Raw genomic sequence first — 22,634 nt, 5'->3', positions numbered from 1 at the left:
CAAGGGGGTAAAAAACCCTTGGGAGCGCTAATGAGGGGTTAATGATGGGCTAATTAGGGGCTGTGGCCGTTCCACTGGTTTAACTGGAAGAGGAATGGCCAAACTGGGCCTAGGGAGGGGATTATTGCAGGCGCCCCCTCCCAGCCCTGCTGGGCCCGAGGCCACCGCGTGTGGCAGCAGGGCCAGAGCTTTTCCTGCTTTGGGAAGGATTCCATGAGGGATTTTATCCGGGTTTCTTTAAAAAAAGGGGTGAGGGTGGGATTTGGGACAGGGGGGTTGGTCATGCTGGACCCTGGTGGCTCTCAGGGTGATGGTGGCCCATGAGGGGACAGGGTGGGTCAGATCAGAGGATCAACCCCAAAACCTCTAAAACCCCACAAAAAACCCCAATTTTGCCACAGGTCACAACGTTCCTTCTGCCTCCCCCACACCCAGAGTGGGGAGAGGGTTGGGCATGAGGGTACCCTCCCTTTTTGGGGTGCCCACATTACCCGGGGGGTCCCCACATTATTTTGGGTCGCACCCCCTGCTTTGCTTGTGGTGTCCTCTCAGTTTGGGGTACAAATATTCTCTTGTCTTAGGATCCCCAAACTTTCTGGGGGTGCATCCTCCCCACTCTTCCCAGGGGATCCCCACATTGCCTGGGGGTGCAAGTACAGGGCTGCTGGGGGGGGTCCCCAAATTGGCCAGTGGTGTCCTCACTCTTTCTGGGGGTGCACCATTGTCCTGTCCAGTGCGTCTCTATATTGCCTGGGGTTCCCCATATTGCCCGGGGGTGTCCCCACATTACCCAGGGTTGTCCCCACCCTTTCCAGCCGCGCACCCCCCACTCTGCCCATGGGCTCCTGCCCCATTTTGGGGTCCCCCCACCCCGCTGTCCCCCCTGGCCGTGCCCTTCACCCCGTTCCTCTCCCCGTCCCCCTTAAGCAGCCGTCGGGGCGTGCAGCCACCTTAAGGGAGCCCCTCCCCCGGCGGGCTGGGACGAGCCCTCCCCCTCCCTGCCCGCCGTCCCCTCCCTCGCCGGCCCGGCCCCGCACGGCCCCGCACGGCACGGGGGTTGCCATGACAAGCGTTTTCTCCCGTTAGCTCCGGGACCGCTCCCCCTCCATCCCATGGCCAGTCGCGGGGGCTCCGCCGCCAGCCGGGCGCCGTGGGACCGGAGCCGGTGAGTGCGCGCTGCGGGGGGACCCAGCCAGCGGGGTACGAGGGTCCCCAGGGAGGTTTGGAGGTGTTGGGGACACTGCGGGGACACTGGGAGTGGCGTGGGGGGCGTTCTTTGTCGGAGCGGGGTGCGCGGGTGGGTGGGAGCATCGCTGTCCCCGCTGTGCCGGGCGGGTGGGGCGCGGGCAGCGGGGATTTCACCGCCTCGCTCCGTCCCGGTGCATCAGGTGGGATAGGGGAGACTCGGTTTGGGGTCCTACTTCATGCGGGGGCTCGGTGTGGGACCCCCCCGACCCCAACCCCAGTGTGGGAGTGGTGGGGTGATGGGGTGAGCGCGGTCCGGCCGTTCTGGGGCGTGGGCGGCTGCCGGGCGTGCAGCCCCCAAACACCTTGTGGGGGGCAAGCCCGGCAGCCCCCCGGTGTTTGGGGCGGGGGAGGACGCTCCGGTCGGATCCTACAACTTGTTGCCCGCCCTTGAGGCGGCTGGTGGGGGGCGCGGGGGTTCCCGGTCGCGCGTGTTGCTGGATTTTTTGGGAGGCAGCGAGTTGTGGCATTGCGGGGAGGAGGAGGATGAGGATGATGGAGGAAGGAAGAGGCGGGGGAAGGGGAGGGGGGCTTGCGGCAGCCCAAGGACAGAGCGGGGAAGGTGCTGCGTGGGTGGGTTTGGGGTGGTTTTTCCCCACCTGTGGGGTAGAAAAGGGGAAAAACCTTTCCCCACCCTGCCAGGAGTGGGGTGACTCGGGTGGGGTGCGGTGGGGAGGGTGGGATGCGGTGGGGAGGTGCGTGGGGGTTGCCCACGCCACGGCTGGGCACGTCCCCCTCCTGCCTGCACCAATCCAGCTGGGCAGAGCCACGGCAGAGAAAACAGGAGTGGGGAGGCGGAAAATAAATTAAAAAATAAATCAGGAAATCTATTGGAAGCCCGGCCAGGCTCTGGCCTCGTCCGCCTCCTCCTGCCTGTGCCCTCAGCGCTCTCCCTGCATCCCAGCCCCGGCTCCGGAGCCTCTCAGCATCCCCGGCCTGGCTCGGTGGGTCCGTGCCCCCCGTGGGCTGCCCGGCGGCGGGGGCGGGGGGGCTGTGCGGAGCTGAGTGGTCCCTCCCTGCTTCGCCAGAGGCGAGTGGAGATGTTGGGAGGGGAGGAGGGACAATAGGTTATTGTGCTCTTATCTCTGGAGACCTGAGCTTGGGTGGGGGTTTGCATTGCGAAGCCCAAACCAGTGCAGCCAGTTTCTGCCCGTGGCCGTGGACCGGCAGCCCTGGACGTGGGTGGACGGGCAGGAGCAGAGGGCAGCGAGCTGGGGTGGAGGTGAGTGCTCGGAGCTCGCCAAGGGCACTCAGAGCCGTCCTGGGGCCGGGGGGACCCCGAGCTGAGCCCCCCACCCCAAACCCCCGGGGCTGCGTGGGCAAGGCAGGGGCTGCACTGCGCCCCGCCTGCCTCCAGACACTGCCCTCAATCTTTCGCTTCTCTGAGCATTGAAACGCACCTAAATTATTAAATCATGAGCGAGAGAGGCTGACGCCCCCGCGCTCCGCCAGCCCCACCCCGCCGCGCCCCGGGGATCCCTGCCCGGCCCTGGGCTTCCCTCCCCGGCTGCCCCCTCGGGTGACCCCCCCAGAACCCTCCCCACGGCTCTGGGGGGCTGCAGGTGCCCCTCGCATCTGAGGGGTGCAGGACATTCCTCAGTGATGGGCGCTGCGTGGGCTTGGAGGCCAAATTTCACCCTGGGGCTGGGCTGGATGCCCTCGGGTGCGGGGATGGCCGTGGCTCGGGGAAGGTGCCGGTGCCGGGATGGGGCAGGTGGAGCCGGGAAGCGCCCAGGGCAGGAGGCGGCAGCGCTTCCCCATTCCTGATTCCTGCCCTGGCACCGCGCATTCCCCGCGGGCTCCGGCCCCGTCCCGCCCTGGCCGCCGGCGGGGCCGCGGCTGCCGCTCCCCGTCCGAGCCCCGGCTCCTTCCCCGCTTCCTTCCCGCCTGGAAAAGCGCTGGGAAGTGCTGCGAGCGCTGCAGGTAGAGAGGAGGTTTGAGAGGGCGCAGGCTGTTGTTGGGTGTTGGTTTCTTTTTGTATTTTTTTTTTTTTATTTCTCCTTTTTTTTTTTTTTTTTTTTTTTTTTTTTTTTTTTTTCCGCTGGCGATGATGACGGAGGGAATTCCCTGCGCTGCCGGCTCGCCGCTCGCGTGCCGTGGGTCCGCATCTCTTTCCCGGGGGAATCTGTCGCTGTCACCCGAGCCTTGCGGGAGCCTCCGGAGCCGCCGTGCCCGAGCCCCCGGGCACAGGCCGGGCAGGGCGGGGGCAGCCCAAGGGTGGCACAGGTCCTTGGGCAGGATGAGTAAGAGCAGGGAGGGACGGCTGCTCCTCTCCACTATTGTTTAGCAGTCGAAAGCGCCGGGGTGGAGCTGAGCCTGGAGTTCCCCCTTGTCCCCAAGCCCTGGGAGTCCGGCCCGCTCCTTCCCCGCCCGCCCCTCGCCGGGGCCGCGGCTTCTCCGCGCGTTCCCCGCTCCTCTCTCGGGTTATGTAGTTTGGGGTTTTTTTCCTCCCATTTTCCTGTTTCTCCTCCCTGCTAGGCCACGAGCGGAGTTTTCCCGCAGCGGCCACACGCGCGGGTTGGAGCCTGCGGGGATTTGGGCACCCAAATCCCTGCGGTGGTGGGGAGGACTCGCAGCCTCCGCCCGTTTGCTGCTGCTGCTCCCCGTGCGGGGCCCGGCCGAGCGCTGGCAGCTCCGGCTTCCTCCTCGCCCACGGCTCCTCCCCGCCGGGCACGGCTGCGCCCTGCTGGGAAAGGAGCCGGCGGAAAACCTGCGGGGAGAGCCCGGGGATCCCGCTGGGCGCCGAGAGAGGCTGGGCAGGGACAGCGAGCCCGGCTGGGAGGCGCGGGGTGAGCGTGGAAATGGGTGCGGGTCCTTTGGGAGGTGACCGATGGTCAGTGTGGCCGTGGCAATGGGATACAGGTCTTGGATGGGAAGTGACCCATGCTCCATATGACCATGGCAATAGGAGGTGACCAGTGCTTGGTGTGACCATGGCAATGGGATGCAGATCCTTAGATGGGAAGTGACCCATGCTCCATATGACCATGGCACTGGGAGGTGACCAGTGCTTGGTGTGACCATGGCAGTGGAAGTGACCAGAGTGACCAGTTCTCAGTGTGACCATGGTGATGGATGCAGGCCCTTCGATGGGAAGTGGCCACAAGTGGTGCCACTTCCCTGGTGTCCCCCATGTCCTGTGGCCTGCTGAGACCTCCCAGATCCAGGGATGCTGCAGCATTCCCAGTTAGGAATGGCTGTTCTCACACACTGGAGTGGATCTGGTGTGCAGAGCTGGGAATTTGAACCCATCCCTGTCCCCCTCGTGTTGTGCTGGGTGGGAACAGGGATCCTATGAGTGGTGATGGGGCTGGAGATGCTCCTGGCAAAGGTGGCAGGGCTGTCCCCAACCTGCGTCCTCTCCACATTGTTGCAGGCAAAGGTGACCAGCTGGGGGACAGGGACAGGCAGGTGACAGGATCCTGCACAGCCCAGTGTTTTTCCAGTGGAAGCCACTGTTTCTCCCAGTGACACTGGGACAGGGAGTGTGTTTTGGGGTGCAGGGCCAGCCTTGGGATCCCTGGGAGCAGTGGGGTGACAGCCACAATTCCTGTCACCTTCTACCGGCGCCGAGGCCGGGCTAATGAACCCTGTGACTTTGATGTTTTAATTAGTTGCTTTTGGCTTTAATGCACGGGGATAATAGAGTTTCTATGGACTTATAAACCCTGCCCCTCTGTTGGATCATTAGGAAAAGTGAAAAACCACACGAGGGAAGCCTGGGTAGGGACAGGAGGGAAGCTGGAGCCCTGTGGAGTGCATGACACCCGCTGGGGTGTCACCCACCCAGCTGGTGACTCTTTTAAACCGCTAATTAAGCACCTTAAATCCTGGGAGAGCTCTCTGTGAGTAAGAGCTGAGTTCAGAGTCCTCCTGCGTTTGTGAGCTTCTGGGAGGGGTCTCAGATTTGAACGTGGGAAGCTGATGCACAACAAGGCCCCTGGAATCAGGGACTGGGGTTGTGGGGTTCCCTGTTGGGGCTGGGGGGTGACCAGGCCACTGTGGCCCAGGCTGGTGGCAAGGGACATGGGGACCTTCATGGGGTGCTCCTGGCAGCTCCCTGGGATTTCTGGATCATGGCAACAAGTCCTACATGGGGACCTAAATATGGACCAGGAGGGTGCAGGCTGGGGAGGGGACACACAGCTGTGACACCAGCAGCCCTCTGCTCAAATCCTGCAGCTTCAGAGCAAATGGGATCGATCATCCATTGTGGGATTGATCATCATGGGATCAATCATCCATTGTGGGATCCATCATCCATTGCCCAGTGCCAATGGGAGAGCTCCTGGCCTTGGGAATCCCTCCCTTCCCTGCAGCACAGGGGCTGTGGTAGCCCCTGGGCCACACCAGGGCCACACTGCAGGGACTGGGCCACACCAGTGCCACACCAATGCCACACTGCAGGGACTGGGCCACACCAGGGCCACACCAGTGCCACACCAATGCCACACTGCAGGGACTGGGCCACACCAATGCCACACTGCAGGGACTGGGCCACACCAGTGCCACACCAGTGCCACAGTGTGGGTATTGGGCCACACCAGTGCCACACTGCAAGGACCAGGCCACACCGGTGTCACTGAGCAGGGACCGGGGCACACCAGTGCTACAGTGCAGGGACTGGGCCACACCAGGGCCGCACTGCAAGGACCAGGCCACACCAGTGCCACACCAATGCCACACTGCAGGGACTGGGCCACACCAGTGCCACACCAGTGCCACAGGGTGGGTATTGGGCCACACCAGTGCCACACTGCGAGGACCAGGCCACACCGGTGTCACTGAGCAGGGACCAGGGCACACCAGTGCTACAGTGCAGGGACTGGGCCACACCAGGGCCGCACTGCAAGGACCAGGCCACACCAGTGCCACACCAGTGCCACACTGCAGGGACTAGGCCACACCAGTGCCACACTGCAAGAACCAGGCTACACCAGTGAGTGCCACAGTGTGGGTATTGGGCCACACCAGTGCTACAGTGCAGGGATTGAGCCACACTAGTGCCACACTGCAGGGACCAGGCCACACCAGGGCCACATTGCAAGGACCAGGGCACATCTGTGCCACACCAGTGCCACACTGCAGGGACTGGGCCACACCTGTGCCACACCAGTGCCACATTGGAGGGACTGGGCCACACCAGTGCCACACCAGTGCCACACTGCAAGGACCAGGCCTGTCCCCTGCCACCCCCGCCCACTGCAGCCACCCGAGGCCAGGCCCTGGCGTGTCCCCAACGGGGGAAACTCCTGGCCAGGCCAGCAGCAGCCAAGGGGAAGCTTCGGCCAAGTGTCGGCGTTTTGTGCTGACGGGGAAACTTTTCCTTCGACGCTTCCACGGCAGGGATGAGTCGGCAGCTGGGCTGAGCCGAGCGGGGCGCCGGGGGCGAGGAGCAGCCCCGATTTTGCCATTCCGGGCCGTATCCCCGCGTTTCGCCGCCGCCGAGGCCGCCGTGGGCTGCGGGAAGGAGCAGCGAGCCGTGCCTGGGCAGAGCGCGGCGCGTAGGAGTCCCCACCCGGAAGAGTTTGTCCGGCGGGGCCGGGGAGGGAGGAATCCGATCCCTCCTTTTCCCAGGCTGGGATCCCAGCGCGCTTGGCTCTCCGTGGCCTTGGCCGGCTCCCCGCTGCCGAACCCCCCTCAGCGTGGCTCTGGCACCCCGCTCATCCCCCCGGGCCGGGAAGGGTCCCGCGAGCAGCGATTCCCGACATCTCCTCTTTGTCTGCGGCTCGGAAAGGTCAGCCCTGCCTCGCTCCGTTAAGGAGCTGTAAATAATCCCGCTCCTTGTGCCGCGGGGCCGGCTCCAGGGCTGAGCCCAGCATCCTCCTCCTCCTGCCCGGGCCCAGGAGCCGTGCCAGGGGAGGTGATGCCAGCCCGGGGGGGACGCAGCGCTGCAGGGCCGGGGGGCAGCGGGGTGCGGGCGGCCCGGGGGGGACAGCGGCATGTCCCATGCCAAGGGCAAGACTCGGGATGGCTGCTCCCGGCTCCTGCCTTCTCCAGGCTAAAAATAAGCCGCTGGCCCTCACCGTGCTGCCTCTGCTCGGTCTGGGGGGGCTGGCGGTGGGCAGGGGGTGACTCCGGGCTCCGGGGGCACCGAGGGGCAGCGCAGCCCTGAGGGGCGGTGGCAGGGCCTGCGTGGGGCTGGAAGTGACCTTTGCTCTTTGAGCATCGGGGTCGCTGATCGGATTTTGAGGTCCGGGCTCGGATTTCGGGCAGAAGGTATCTGATTTTCGGCGCCGTTTCTCGAGATGCTAATTAAGGACCCTGCTGCAGCAGCTGGAGCTTTACTGTCCCTTCGCCACCCCTCGCTCGGCCGGGAGGTGCCCGTGGCCCCTGGAATGCCCCGTGGCCCCTGGAATGCCCTCGGCTCACTTCTCGCCTTTTGTTCCTGCTTGGGAATGCCGATGCCTCGCCTCTCAGGGGCTCCAGCTTTTCCAGAGGCTTAATGGCGTGGCTCTCACGGCATTCCAGCTCCTCGCCTCCCTCCCCACCTTCTCACCAGCTTCTTAAAAATAACCCGTGTTGCTGGAGCGCTGCTGGGGGCACAGCCCAGGATGCGGTGGCAAAGCTGCTTTCCCACTCCTGCCATTCCACAGGCAGCACAGGGACACTGGGACGAGCCAGGCTCAGTCCTCCAGCACCGTCCCTTCTTATCCTTGCTCTGTCAAAGCCTCCTGATTTTGGGGTGATCCCCGGGGATATGGGATGGCTCTGAGCGGGTTCTGCCGGCTGTGGGATTCTCATGGCACCTGCAGAGCTGAGCCCGGCTGTGTCCCAGCCCTGGCATGACGGATCGCTGCAGCTGGCAGCTGAGAGCTTCCTGGAGATTCCCTCTCCAGAGGGGCTTCCTGACGGAGCCGGGCACGTGGCTGTGCCAGCAGCAGGGATCTGGCATGGCCTTGGTGATGGGGACACGCCTGGGGCTGACCCGGGCTGGGAGGGAGCTCGTGCTCTGGCGTGAACCTGAGTTAAACATTATTCCTGCCTCTGGAGCAGGGAGGGATTAGTGCAAGGAGGGAGAGCTCGGTGCAAGGAGGGGGAGAGCAGGGAAATGAGGGCAGGCTGGATTTGTGGCCGTGCTGGCAGCTGGGAATGCCAGGCTGGCACTGGAGGAGCCTTGGGATGGCCGGAGCGAGGCTGGAAGGGGTCACAGTGTGGGTGACAGCCTCTGGAGCAGCAGGAATGACAACCAGGATTCAAGGCCTGGCTGCCTTCTCCCAGGGCTGAATCAGCTGCAGGGAGCCAGGATCAGAGGCTTGACTGGGCTGGGAGAAGCTGGGAAGCGTGGCTGGGATCTTTCCTGGGTGTCCCTCGCTGCAGACGTGGCTCTGAGTCACCACATCCTGCCTGGGAAAGTTTTGGGTGCCCACACTTTCATCAAGGCAGGGCTCTGGGATGGGCATCAGAGGGTCCTGCTGGATTCCCTGAGGGAGCCAGGCCATCTCCGGGGACAAATCTATGGGGCTGGGGGCCACAAACCCCCATGTGCAGGCTGGAGCTGGGAGAGAGTGAAACTCCACATCCTGCATTTTCCAGTGTGACTGGTGCTGGCTATTTTTAGTTGTCCAAATTAAGCTCGCCTTAAATGCTGTCTTTTGAGGTTTCTTTGAGGGAGGAGGCCTGGAGTGGTGTTATTTCCCAAGTGACTGATTGCTCTCCAATCTGACCCCAACTGGACTGGCCAAAAAAACGAAAGGAAGGAGCAAAGCTGTGGCTGGGAAGTGTCTCCTCTCCGCAGAGCTGTGCCTGAGGGTGTTTCCTGAGTCAGCAGGAGATTTCCTGGGGGAAGGAGAAAGTAAACAGCATCCTCAGGGGGATATCCAGCTGGAAAACTTCATCCTGCTGCCTGCTCTGGCATCCCTGGGGTGTGCTGTGCTCCTGGGAGCCGGCCTGGCTGTTCCATGGGGTGTTAAATCCACAGGTTTCTCACCTCGGGGACATTTTGGATTTATTGGAGTGTGCTGGGTGCTGGCTGGAGCTCGTAGGGGAGGTGAAAAAGTCTGGAACCATGGGTAGGGTGCTGAGATGCTGCTCCCTGTTTGGGGGAAGCTCATCTAGAGGGGGCTGTCCTGGTGTCCATGGATTCTCCAGAGTGGCTACAGCCCATCCCATGGGCCCAAAATCCATCCATGCCGTGCTCCAGCTCCGTATCCACACTGGATTCTGTTGTGCCAGCTCCTGACCTTTCATCCCTTGGACCTGGGAGGGTCTGGAACCTGGCTGGGATCTCTCCCCTCTGGGGTGATCCTTTAGGAATAGGGTCATTGGGAAGGCATCCAGGCAAAGCCAGCAGGGAGCAGAGCATCCCTTGTGCCTTTCATCCCTTCCCTTCCCTGCTTCCCTTCTTGGCACCGTTTCCCACCTCTCCCATCCCTGGATGCGCTCAGTGCCTGTCTCACCTCACCGGGCACCTGCTGGAGCATCTCCCACCCAGAGCTGGCTGCAGGAATGGCCTTTCCTCGCCCTGCTTCCCCTCCCTCAGCATCATCATCATCAGCAGCAGCAGCAGCAGCAGCAGCAGCAGCAGAACCGGGCGTTTCCGTGCAGGTCAGCAGCCAGGGGATCCTCCTGCTCCTGCAGTCGGACGTGAAGTGCATGGAATCCCGGGCAGCTGCTGCAGATGGAGTTTCTGCAGCGCCAGGGGGACGCGGCCCTGCGGCCCCAGGGGCTGCAGTGAGGAGCTGGAAGTGTTTCCTGGCGTTCCCTGGCGCTTCCAGGCTCGGGACTGTCCCTTTTTCCTCTGGGAAGGACAATGAGGGAGCCTCCCTTCCTCCCCGCACTCCCCCGGACGCAGCTGCCTGCACGGCCCGGCCTTGTTGTGCCTCAGTCCCTGGGACCTGACTGGGATCTGTCCCCTCTCGGGGTGATCCTTTGGGAACAGGGGTGCTGGGAAGGGATCCAGGAAAAGCCAGCAGGGAGCAGAGGGATTTTCCCAAATCTCAGCCTCCTCACCCAGGATCTGCCTCCCCTCCAGTGTGGGAGCAGCCAGGGTGGTGCTGGGGGACCCCAAACAATTCTGAGGGATCCCAAACAATGCTGGGGGACCCCAGACAGTTCTGGGGGAACCCAAACAGTTCTGGGGGATCATCCAGGAAAAGCCAGCATGGAGCAGAGGGATTTTCCCAAATCTCAGCCTCCTCACCCAGGATCTGCCTCCTCTCGAGTGTGGGAGCAGCCAGGGTGGTGCTGGGGGACCCCAAACAATTCTGAGGGATCCCAAACAGTGCGGGAGGATCCCAGATTGTTTTGAGGGAACCCAAACAGTGCTGGGGGACCCCAAACAGTTCTTGGGACCCCAAATAGTTCTGGGGGATCCCAAACAGTTCTTGGGACCCCAAATAGTTCTGGGGGATCCCAAACAGTGCTGGGGGACCCCAAAGAGTTCTGCGGGCTCCCAAATAATTTTGAGGGAATCCAAACAGTGCTGGCGGATCCCAAACAATGCTAGGGAGCCCCAGACAGTTCTGGGTGACTCCAAGCAGTTCTGGGGGACCCCAAATAGTTTTGAGGAAACCCAAACAGTGCTGGGGGACCCCAAACAGTGCTGGACAGCCCCAATCCGAGCTCCCACCCTACATTCCTGCTCTCCTCATTATTCCAGGAGCAAACCCCCCTGCCCAGCCCTGCCTGGGCTCTGTGGGAGGTGATGGAGAGGGTGAGGAAGGGCCCTGGTAGTGCAGGGAAAATGCTGGGGAAGGGAAGAGTAAACAAAGCCTTGGGGATGGAGGGGATTCCAGCAGGCAGAGCAATCCCAGGCGGGACAGCTGGGCTGGAGGGGAATCCTGCCCGTGGGTTTGGCATTTTTCCATTGGGATGGGGAGCAGAAATCACAGCCAGAGCCACGGGTGTGTGTGTCTGTGCTGGGTGCCCGTGTCCAGGGAGATCCCTCACTGTGTTCCCACAGATCCCTTGCTGTGTTCTCAGGATCCCTCACTGTGTTCCCACAAATCCGTTGTTGTATTCCCATGAATCCCTCACTGTATTCCTGAGATCCCTCGCTGTACTCCTGCGGATCCCTTGCTGTATTCCTGGGATCCCTGTGTTCCCACAGATCCCTTGCTATGTTCCTAGGATTCCTCACTGTATTCTCAAGGTCCCCAGTTGTATTCCTGTAGATCCCTTGATGTATTCCCAGGATCCCTCACTGTATTCCTGGGATCCCTTGCTGTATCCTGCAGATCCCTCACTCTATTCCTGGGATCTCTCACTACATCCCACAGATCCCTCACTGTATTCCTGGGATTCTTCTCTGTGTCCCTGTGGATCCCTTGCTGTATTCCTGGGATCCCTCACTATATTCCCATGGATCCCTCGCTGTATCCCATTGATCCCTTACTGTGTTCCTGGGATCCCTCTCTGTATCCCATGGATCCCTCACTGTATTCCTGCAGATCCCTTGTTGTATTCCCATGGATCTCTTGCTGTATTTCTGGGATCCCTGGCTGTATCCCACAGATCCCTCACTCCATTTCTGGGATCCCTGGCTGTATCCCACAGATCCCTCGCTCCATTCCTGGGATCCCTCACCGTATTCCACAGATCTCTCACTCTATTCCCATGGATCCCTCACTCTATTCCCATGGATCCCTCGCTGTATCCCACAGATCCCTCACTCCATTTCTGGGATCCCTTGCTGTATCCCACAGATCCCTCACTCTATTCCTTGGATCCCTCTCTGTATTCCACAGATCTCTCACTCTGTTCCTGGGATCCCTCTCTGTATTCCATGGATCCCTCACTCTGCTCCCAGGATCCCTCGCTATATTCCCATGGATCCCTCGCTCTGTTCCCTGGATCCGTCTCTCCCCTGGCTCGGTGGCTGCTGGGTGCCAGCTCGGTGCCAGCTCGGTGCCCCTAACACCGGGATTTCCCTGCTAATCTGGGCCCTATCGCTGCTAAAGCCGCAATTATCCCAGGATTAGCGCTGCTGCTTAGAGCCCCACCTGAGGCAGGGCCGGGCCGTGCCAGAGCCTCCCACAGCCCCAGCTCCGCCAGGACACGGGGACAGTGGCCACTGTCACCTCGGGTGACCCCAGGGCCGCTTTGTTTGGAGGCTGGGCACAGGCTGTGGGGTTTTGGGGGGGTTATTTGGGGTCTGAGCCTCCCTGGCAGCACCGTGTCCTTGTCCCTGTTGTGTCTGAGGTTGAGCTGATCCAAGCAAGGCCAGGCTGGGCTTGGAGCACCGTGGGATAGTGGGACGTGTCCCTGCCCATGGAATGGGATGAGCTTTGAGGTTCTCTTTCACCCCAAACCATTCTGGGATTTCATCCCAGCATCATTGCAGGTGGGGTTTTTTGGGCAGCTGGGATTTATGGCCAAGCCTGGCTTGAGGGCCATGGAAGGCCCCAGTCCCTCCTTGCAGGGATCTGAGGGAAGGGATATCCCAGTTTGCCGGGGTTCAGGGATCTGAGGGAAGGGATATCCCAGTTTGCTGGGGTTCAGGGATCTGAGGGAAGGGATATCCCAGTTTGCCGGGGTTCAGGGATCTGAGGGAAGGGATATCCCAGTTTGCTGGGGTTCAGGGATCTGAGGGAAGGGATATCCCAGTTTGCCGGGGTTCAGGGATCTGAGGGAAGGGATATCCCAGTTTGCTGGGGTTCAGGGATCTGAGGGAAGGGATATCCCAGTTTGCCGGGGTTCAGGGATCTGAGGGAAGGGATATCCCAGTTTGCCGGGGTTACTGGTGCAGCTGGGAGGTGCTGGCAGGAGGGAACGCGTGGGGTTGCATAAACAGGATGGCAGGTGAGGGCTGTGCCGGGCTGCAGGGCGGGGTGGGCAGGTGGGGCTGGGAATGAAGGGGTTGGGAATGACTGAAAGGGAATGCCAGGGTTGGGAAGGACTGACAGGGCTGGGAATGCCAGGGTTGGGAATGTTAGGGTTGGGAATGCCAGGGCTGGGAATGCCAGGGTTGGGAATGACAGGGTTGGGAGTGACAGGGTTGGGAATGATGGGGTTGGGAACAGCAAGGATGGGAGTGTCAAGGCTGGGAATGTCAGAGTTGGGAATGACTGACAGGGCTGGGAATGACTGACAGGGCTGGGAATGACTGACAGGGCTGGGAATGACTGACAGGGCTGGGAATGCTGGGGTTGAGAATGTGAAGGTTGGCAATGTCAGGGTTGGGAATGATGGGGTTGGGAATGCCAGGGCTGGGAATGTCAAGGTTGGCAATGGCAGGGTTGGCAATGTCAGGGTTGGGAATGACTGACGGGGCTGGGAATGACACCCCAAACTCCGCAGCTCCAGATCAGGGTGACTGCAGGGTGGCAGCAGGACAAAGTGCAATTTTAGGGAGCAAAGAGCCCCATCCAGCTGGAATCATCGCCCATGATGATGATGATGATGATGGTGGTGGTGGTGGTGCCTCTCCCCAGCACACATAATCAGCACTTAATTAAAGCCCACTAACGGTTTTTAATTGCTCTGGCTCCCCCCAAACCGGGAGTGCGGTGCCTGCTCTGGATTAGGGCAGTGCCTGGCGCTGGTGGGCAGCACAGCTCGAACAAAGCTCCTCTCAAAAGCACATCCAGGGTTTTTCCAAGGCTTTTCCATCCCTCCGAGACAGTTCCTCCAAAACACCGGTGGGGTTCAGTCGGGGTGGGTGAGACCCTGTGGGTCACCCCTTTTGTTTGGGGGTGCCAGGGTGGGTGCCCAGCGTGGTGCCCCTTCCCTCCCACCCTGGATCCGTCACCCTCCAGCCCCTTCCCTTCCATATTTATTTTCCAGGCTGATTCCTGCTGTTTGCTCAAATGCTCAGGGGGCTGGAGAAGGAGGACCCAGGGAGGCTCCCGGGGGTTCTGTGCCCCCTCCCAGCCCATCCCAGCCCAGAGGAGCTTTCCCTCCCCCTGCCCTGCCCCTCCCCATGCTCTCCTGGCCCATCTGGCTCTCCCCTCCTATTTCTCCATATTTTCCAAGCTCTGATTTGCCTCTCCCGCCTGTTTTTTTTTTTTTTTCTTTCCTTTCCTTTTTTTTTTAATTTTTCCGATCTCCACACCACCACCACAGAACTTTTTCTTATTTTTCTTTTCCCTTACTGACCGAGGGGGTCTCCATTTAGGATTTTGAGGATTTTGAGGATGGGGGTTCTTTCCTCGGGGATAAATACCTCCTTCCCCTGCTCGCCTGGCTCCCTTTAATTAGACTTCTTACTGCATGGAACAGTTCGCAGTTATATATGGAAAACAGCCCACACTTTCCCAGGAGCGGGGCATGTTGGGAAGGGAAACGGGAGCAGCCGGCGCGCTCTTCCCTGGGAGCCGCGTGTGTTTTTCCTATCGCTTTCCCCGACTTTATTTTTTTAACCCTTTGCAGCCGCGAAAAGCACTCACAGCCTTTTTTTTTTTTTTTTTTTTTTAATTTATTATTAATTTTATTTTTTTGTACCTTTCTCCTATCACTTGTTGCTGGTTTGTTCCTTAGGAAATCCCTGTTAGGATTGGGGGTTTTTTTTTAATGGGAAAATACGGATTTAAAGCTGGAGGAGAGTGGGGAGAGGGATCCGAGCTAGCTGGGCTGGCAGGAGTTACAGGGTGGCCGGCAGGGATGTGATCCAGAGCGGGAATTCTCGGAGCTGGGAGCAGGGACACCCATCCCGGCTCACGTGGTGGCGGTGGCAGGAGGGGCATTGCTGTCCCCAGCCCTTCCCCGTGTCCCCGGGGCTGCTGCCACCCTCGGGAGCCGAGTGCTGGAATCGTCAGGGTTCCCTTGCAGCACATCTGGAATTGCTGGGGATCCCCTGCTGGCACATCCCCAGCTTTAGGGGATCCCCAATTTCCCAGCTGTGCCTCTCCTGCCTCAGTTTCCCCAGAGGGGATTTTTGGGAGGGATTGCTGCCGGTTTGGGTTTTTGGTTTTTTTGTTTTTTTTTTTTTCCCACGGGATTCTTCACGGAGCAGGGAAGAGGAAGCGGCTCCGGCGGTGACAAGGTGAGCCACCAGGTATCCCCACTGTCCTGGGCACCCCAAAACCCCCGGGCTGTCCCTCTCCTGCTGCTGCCTGCCCCGAGCAGCAGATGCTTCCCTGGAGGAAGTGACGGGCCCTGTTTTCATCCCCCAGGGATCTTCGGGGTAGGAATCCCCTGTCCCTGTGTAATCCTGCTAAAAATACCGAGCCTGTGTCCTCCTGTCCTGCCCGGTGGCTCCCCTGTCCCCCGAGTGTCGTTTGGCCTCTCAAACTGCCCCGTGCTCTGGGTTTGATTTAATTTAAGCTGAGTTTAAAATTCAAATGAGATGTGGGAAGGTGGGAGTTGGGATTGGTGGCATCTCTGCTGTTTGGGGCTGTGCTCAGGTGTGTGGGGAGATGAGCTGGACACGAAATGCTCCTGGTGCTCCTGGGCTGCCCCATCCCATGGGAGAGCTGGGAATGGTGGGACCATCCCTGCCCTGGGCTGGGATAACCCAGCTCCTGCCAAAAGAGTGATCTGGGATCCAAAAATCCAAAATCCTGCTTGGGGACAGCTGGGAATGGTGGGATAACCCAGGTTCTCCCTGGGTTGGGATATACCAGGCTCTGCCCCAGCTCCTGCCTAAGGAATGTCCTGGGATCCAAAAATCCAAAATCCTGCTTGGGGAGAACTGGGAATGGCAGGAGCATCCCTGCTCTGGGCTGGGATAATCCAGGCTCTGCCCCAGCTCCTGCCAAAATCCTGCTGTCCTGGGATCCAAAAACCCAAAATCCTGCTTGGGGACAGCTGGGAATGGTGGGATAACCCAGGCTCTGCCCCAGCTCCTGCCTAAGGAATGTCCTGGGATCCAAAAACCCAAAATCCTGCTTGGGGAGAGCTGGGAATAGTGGGAGCATCCCTGCCTGGGCTGGGATAACTCAGGCTCTGCCCCAGCTCCTGCCAAAAGAGTGTCCTGGGATCCAAAAACCCAAAATCCTGGTTGGGGAGAGCTGGGAATAGTGGGAGCATCCCTGCCCTGCGTTGGGATGCACCAAGCTCTGCCCCAGCTCCTGCCTGAGGAGTGTCCTGGGATCCCAAGACCCAAAATCCTGCTTGGGGCTGTGCCCAGGAGCGGCTCTGGAGCAGAGGGCTCTGAGCTCCTCCCTGCTGCCCTGGGCACCATCCCGGCCCTGTGGCCTCTGCTCCAGCCTGGCCAGCTCAGACACTGCCCCAGCCTCTCCCTGGCCTCTCCTGCTCCTCAGGGGCCTCCCAGGACAGTCCCCAAGCCGGGGCTGCAGCGTCTCCCTGAGAATGGGATCCCCATCCTGCCAGGATTCCCCTTGCCACCTCCCTGCTGGCCAGGTGTGACAGGGACTGTGACAGGGCTGGGATGTGGCCACTGCTCCGTGTCCATCCCAGAGCAGCCCCAGGGCTGGTTTGTTGCCTTGTTTTTATCCTCCACTCCCTCTCCATGATTCCAAGCTGCCCAAATCCCAAAGCTGAGCTTTAGACTCACTCTAGGCTGTCAATCAGAGCTAAGCCAAGCCCAGGATGGGTCTGGAGGAGGGAGGAGAGGTGAAGGGGCAGCGGGGTGGGAGATGCTGCCCTGGACACCTCCCTGCAGCAGATCCAGCTGGAGGGAAGGGAAAGGAGGAGAAAGGGGTGACCCAGTGTGTGCCAGCTGCTGCCACATCACCCCTCCACTCCTGCTCCACAATTCCAAGCTGCCCAAATCCCAAAGCTCGACTTTGCACTTGCTCTGGGCTGTCAATCAGAGCTAAGCCAGCCCAGGACGGGGCTGCAGGAGTAAGGAGAGTTGGAAGGGGCAGCGGGGTGGGAGATGCTGCCCTGGACACCTCCCTGCAGCAGATCCAGCTGGAGGGAAGGGAAAAGAGGAGAGAGGGGTGACCCAGTGTGTGCCAGCTGCTGCCGCATCACCCCAGGGTGGCTTCCCAGTGCTCCCAGGCTGGGAAGAGCCCATTCCTGGTGCCAGGTGGGATGGAGGAGTGGACAAAACCTCGTGCTGGCATCCAGGACAATCCCCCAAGGGCTGTGCCACTGTCACCTCCAGGCACCAGGTGAATTTGGGGACAGAGGGACAGAGCGAGATGGCTCAACTCCTCCCTACCTGAGGGCTCCTGTGTACAACCACGGAATTGTTGAGGCTGGAAAAGATCTTTAAGATTGTCAAGTCCAATCTTTGGGCCAGCAGTGCCAAATGCAGCACCTCAGCACATCCCTCAGCACCACATCTACATGTCTTTAATGTCCTCGATGTTACACTCAGGTGTGACATCCATGTTCTTTAATTTTGAAAGCCATACTCTCTGATTTTGAAAGCCATACTCTCTGATTTTAAAAGCCATGTTCTCTGATTTTGAAAGCCATATTCTCTGATTTTGAAAGCCATACTCTCTGATTTTGAAAGCCATACTCTCTGATTTTGAAAGCCATACTCTCTCATTTTTAAAGCCATGTTCTCTGATTTTGAAAGCCATACTCTCTAATTTTGAAAGCCATGTTCTTTGATTTTAAAAGCCATATTCTCTAATTTTGAAAGCCATACTCTCTAATTTTGAAAGCCATACTCTCAGATTTTGGTGATCAGACAATCACAAACAAAACCATTCGATTTTAAAAGTACCAGGGCTGCTGGGGAGGTGTCGGAGGGGCTGCCCAGGGGATGCTGTGCCCCTGCAGAGGGTGAGGCCTGCAGGTGTTTGCTGCTGCAGGACAGGCTGCCTTTGCTCCCCATCCTCCTGCATTCCTGCACCGGCCCTGCTACCTTGTAAAGCACGAGGGAATAATGAGAGGAGCGGCGCTGATTTAGTGCAGGCGCCGCCAGAGAAAATACCAAGGCCTTAGATGGAAACATTCCCCCCTGACAGCTCGCCTGGAGGCTCCCTGCTTTCCCTTTGCTTCCACCCCCATGGAATTCCTGGGCTGCTGCACCCTGGGGCTCGGGGAAGCCCCGGCTGGCCGGGGGCGAGGGCAGATTCCTGACCCCGGTGGCTTTGGCACGTGGATGTGACACTCTTGGAGGCCTGGACGGCACAAATCGGTGCTGTCACAACCCCTGGTGGCAGCAGGCTCAGAGCTGTGGGGTTTGGGGTTCAGGGCTGTGGGTTTGGGGGCTCAGGGGTGGAGATTTTGGGGCTCAAGGCAGAGGGATTTGGGGAGCCGCGTTGTGAAGCGCCGCATCCATGCCAAGGCCGTGCCCAGCGTTCCGCCTCCAGCGCTTCCCTGCCCTTTGCAGGAGTTAATTGCTGCCTTGGGCACGCCAAAACCCAGCAGTTTTCCAACGTCAATTAGCAGGAGGCAAAATAGGAGCAAAATGGGAGCCAGAGCAGCTGGAACGAGCAGGGTGGCGGCGGCCGCGTGAGTGCCCTGCAGGGTGGCGGCAGGGACATTCGTTTTGGGGAATGTCACCTCCTCCTGCCTTTTCCTTCTGCTTTCAGTGTGACCTTGGCCATGCTGCCATCCCTCCTCTTGGCCTGGCAGGAGGAAGGAGAGGAGGAGGAGGATGGTGTGACACAGCCAGGCGTGGGACAATGCTGTGGTGGCTTCACCACCGTTGGTGTCACCTCTGTGGGGTTGAAGGTCTGTGACCAAGGGGGTGACAGCCGGTTTGGGGACAGGCCCCAACTTTGTGTCCTGCACATGGCAGCCCCGTGGCCGCACTGCTGGCACCGGGAATGGTGGGCCTGGCACAGCCCTGTGGGAGGAAATACTGCAGGGCTGTCACCGTGGGTGACAGTGACATCGCCAGTGACAGTGACACCGCGGGCCAGCGGCTCCTGTGGCACCCTGAGCCTGCGGTAGCTGGTGGCTTGTGGCGCATCACCCTCAATTGTCCCCAACCCGATGTCATGGACAGGGAGATGTGGAGGAGCTGCTTGGGGAATGGGAATTGTCGCTCGTGGAGATGGGAATTGTCACTCATGGGAGTTGGAAATTGTCATTCATGGTAGTCAGGAATTGTCACTTGTGGAGACGGGAATTGTCACTCATGGGAATTGGGAATTGTCATTCATGGGAGTCAGGAATTGTTACTCGTGGAGATGGGAATTGTCACTCGTGGAAATTGGCAATTGTCACTCATGGAGATGGGAATTGTCACTTGCAGGAGTCGGGAATTGTCGCTCATGGGAGTTGGGAATTGTCACTCGTGGAAATTGGGAATTGTCGCTCACGGGAGTCAGGAATTGTCACTCGTAGGGACCCGCAGGGATGCGGGACACGGGGACCCTGCCCTGCACTCCCTGCCTGCCGGGGCTGGCGAGCAGCAGCCTCAGGGCCGGATCCCAACAGCGAATTCCCGCAGGAATTCCCGGCTGCAGCTCCAGCCCCGCGCCCTGGGCTGTGTCACTGCTCCGTGCCTGGTTTGTCACTCGCTTTGTCACTGGCTTTGTCACCGGGCTGGTGACTCGGTTGGTGACTCAGTTTCCCTGGCACAGCGCTTCCTGGGCGTTTTCCTGCTCCTTTTCCAGGACATTCCCCCCACTTTTATTCCCCCCACATTTATTCCCCCATCTCGCCGGATGAAGCCTGCGGGCTCCTTCCCCCTCTGCCCCTCCAGGAGCGGGGGTGTCCGGCTGTCACCGGGGTGTCCCCAGAGCCATGGTTCGGCTTTGCAGTGTCCCCAAGGTGTGGCGGGGGTGCAGTGTCGCTGTCCCCACCCCTGGCGGAGGAAGCGGATGCTGCTGCGGGAGGAAGGGGACATCCCGCGGGTGCCACAGGTGGCTGTCCCCGGGTGCCACCGCTTCTGCTTTCGGCACCTGTAGGGTGCGAGGAGGGGGGCTCGGGGACACCAGCGTGGCCAGGAGAAGGAGACAGTTCCTCGTGAGTGTCCGGGGGTCTGTCCGCGCTGTCGCGGCCTGGCCTTGTCCCCTTCCCCTCTCCGTGGCACCAGGATGGAGATTCCGCCACCGTGACCTTCTGCCACGCTGTCCCTCCTCCCCGAGGGTGACAGTCCCGGCGGGGATGTCCCCTGCCCCTCCGAGGTTTGTCCCCGCCCGCGCCACCTCGCTGTCTCCTCCCCCGCCGCAGGAGGTGTCGCTACCCCCGCCGTGTCCCCTGCGGGTGGCCTCGCCCGGCGCCGCAGGGGTTAAGGAGGGGAGGCTTCCCTTGCCAGGGGTGTTGCTGGGAACGGGCGGGAGCAGGAGCGGGAGCCGCTGCCATCTGCACATTGCGATTTGGTGAGTGTGCAGGGGAGGGGCCCCCCAAGCCCGCCGGGGCCCCCCCCGCTGCCCGAGGTGGCTCCTGGGGGACATCGGGGGGACAGCGGGGACCCCCAAACCCCCCCAGAGCCGCTGTCACCGCGGGCTGGGCACCGCGTGCTCCACGTGGCCCTGTCCCACCAGCGCAGGGAGCCGGCTGAACCCCGGTGTGGGGTTTGTGTCCCCTCCCTCCGTGCCCTCCCTGTCCCCAAGGTGTCACCCGTGCCCAGAGTGCCAGTGCAGAGCCAGTGGGAATGTGTTTCACCCTGCTCTGAGGGGCTGCAGGGGGGTCTGGTGCCCTCCCCAGCCCCCTCGGGGGTTGGCAGCACCCCATGGGTGTCTCCCTGGATCTGGATTCAGCCATTCCAGAGGATTTGCACCACCCTGGGCCCCCTCGGTGATGGCAGCACCCCAAGGGTCTCTCCAGGGGGTTCCTGCCTGGATTCAGCCATTCCAGAGGCTCCCTGTGCCCTCCCCAGCCCCTCCCGGTGATGGCAGCGCCCCATGGGTGTCTCCCATGGGTTCCTGCCTGGATTCAGCCATTCCAGAGGATTTTCACCTCCCTGTGTCCTCCCCCAGCCCCCCGGTGATGGCAGCCGCCCATGGGTGTCCCCCCGGGGGTCTCTCCCTGGATTCAGCCATTCCAGAGGATTTTCACTTCCCTGTGCCCTCCCAGCACCCCATGGGTCTCACCCCATGATTCCTGCCTGGATTCAGCCATTCCAGAGGATTTTCGCTCCCCTGTGTCCCCAGCCCCGCTCCGGGAGCAGTGAGTGGGTGTGAGGTGGGCAGGGAGCAGTGCAGCCCTGCAGGGGCAGTTCCAGCCGCCAGGGCACTAAAGGTGCTCCCAGGCCGTTTCTCTGCTTTCCTTGGCTACTTTGGTTCCGTTTGTCCGTCTGTCCGTGCAACCTCTCTCATCCCGCTGCAGATGCAGCTTCAGATTCCCAACAAGAAAAAATCTCAAACCCGAGCCAAGGAAGGGTAATTTTGAGGGAGTTGATTTTTTTTTTCTTTTTATTATTTTTTTTCCCTCCCCACTTGGCAACATAAACAGCATCCCTGACAGCTTTACATTGAGTTTGCCATGGCAACCTCCGGCAGCCAAGTGTTCCCAACACCCCATTCCCAAACTGGGAGAGGAGATGGACCCTGCTGGGTGCTGCTGAGAGGGGCTGGCATCCAGGTGCTTGGGGAAGGTGATGCCACCTTGATCCACCTGATGCCAGCTGGGATCTGTGGCTCTGGGCAGGGAATGTGGTGGCTGGTGATGCTTTTCCTTGGCCTGGTGGTGGGAGATGTCCCAGCTGGGGCACGGATTTTATCAATGGAAGAACATCCTGAGCTTGGGCAGGGATTGCTGATCATGGGAGGATGGAGCAGTGCTCCCATCTGGGGTCTGATCTGATGTCCTGAGGCAGGAGGATCCCTGTCCTTACCCAGGGACCCAACCACAGCTGCTGCTGGCACGTGCCAGGCTCCCGGTGCCATCAGCAGTGCCACCAGCATGGCAGCAGGGCCACCCACACCATGGCTGGAGTTGTCACTTGTGCCATCTCCGGCTGATTAATTTTTCCTCGTCGCTTTTCTCCGAAGTTGAATCCAGCAGGTGCTGGGGCTGGGGTGGGCACAGACCACGCTGGGGTGGTGACCCTGGCCGTGGGCACTGTCCCTGGCAGGACAGAGGTGTCCCTGGCAGGACAGAGGTGCTGTGCTGCCGTTTATTATTCCGGGCAGGTTCAGCTGCAGCACCGGCTCCGCTGCTCCTCGCCAGCTCCTCCTGCCTGGAGCCCGCACGCTCCTTCCTCCCCTCACACTCCTGCTCCTGCTCCTTCCTCCCCTCATATCCAGCTCCTTCCTCCCCTCACACCCCTCTCCTTCTCCTTCCTCTCCTCATACCCTGCTCCTACTCTTCCTCCCCTCACACTCCTCTCCTAATCCTTCCTCCCCTCATACCCCTCTTCTTCCTCCCCTCATATCCGGCTCCTTCCACTCCTCACACCCCTCTCCTTCCTCCCCTCACACCCCACCAGGCTCCAGGTGGGTCCCCAGCTCAGGGATGGCATTTAGGAGGTGACACAGCTGGTGTCACCTTCGCAGGGAGGTGACAGAGGAGCTCAGGGAGCTCAGGTCCTGTCCTCTCCCCACCTGGGCTGTTTACTTTCTTCCCTCAGGGAGTTTGTTCCTCTCCGAGGTCTGGGAGCTGTGGGAATGGATTCCCAGAGTGAAGGACAGAACGTGCTGGGGTCACTGGGAGCTCCTCAGAGCGATGGCTCTGATCCGGGTGGATCC

At 60.6% G+C, this 22,634-nt stretch overlaps 1 protein-coding gene across 5 annotated transcripts in view; it reads left to right on the top strand.

Moving 5' to 3' along the window:
• Positions 1-1,042: 1,042 nt before the first annotated feature.
• ATP2B4 (ATPase plasma membrane Ca2+ transporting 4) overlaps positions 1,043-22,634 on the top strand; it is a 62,811-nt gene continuing 41,219 nt past the window's right edge. For all 5 annotated transcript variants that reach the window (XM_058819472.1, XM_058819471.1, XM_058819470.1 and 2 more), the window contains exon 1: positions 1,043-1,165. The gene's annotated coding sequence lies outside the window, so the exon portion shown is untranslated. The remainder of the gene's footprint in view (positions 1,166-22,634) is intronic.

The sequence above is a fragment of the Ammospiza caudacuta genome, chromosome 24 (genome assembly GCF_027887145.1).
Source record: "Ammospiza caudacuta isolate bAmmCau1 chromosome 24, bAmmCau1.pri, whole genome shotgun sequence".
Classification (NCBI taxonomy): domain Eukaryota; kingdom Metazoa; phylum Chordata; class Aves; order Passeriformes; family Passerellidae; genus Ammospiza; species Ammospiza caudacuta.
Note: the sequence above shows the minus strand (reverse complement) of the source record. Positions and strands in the feature narration are given on the sequence as shown.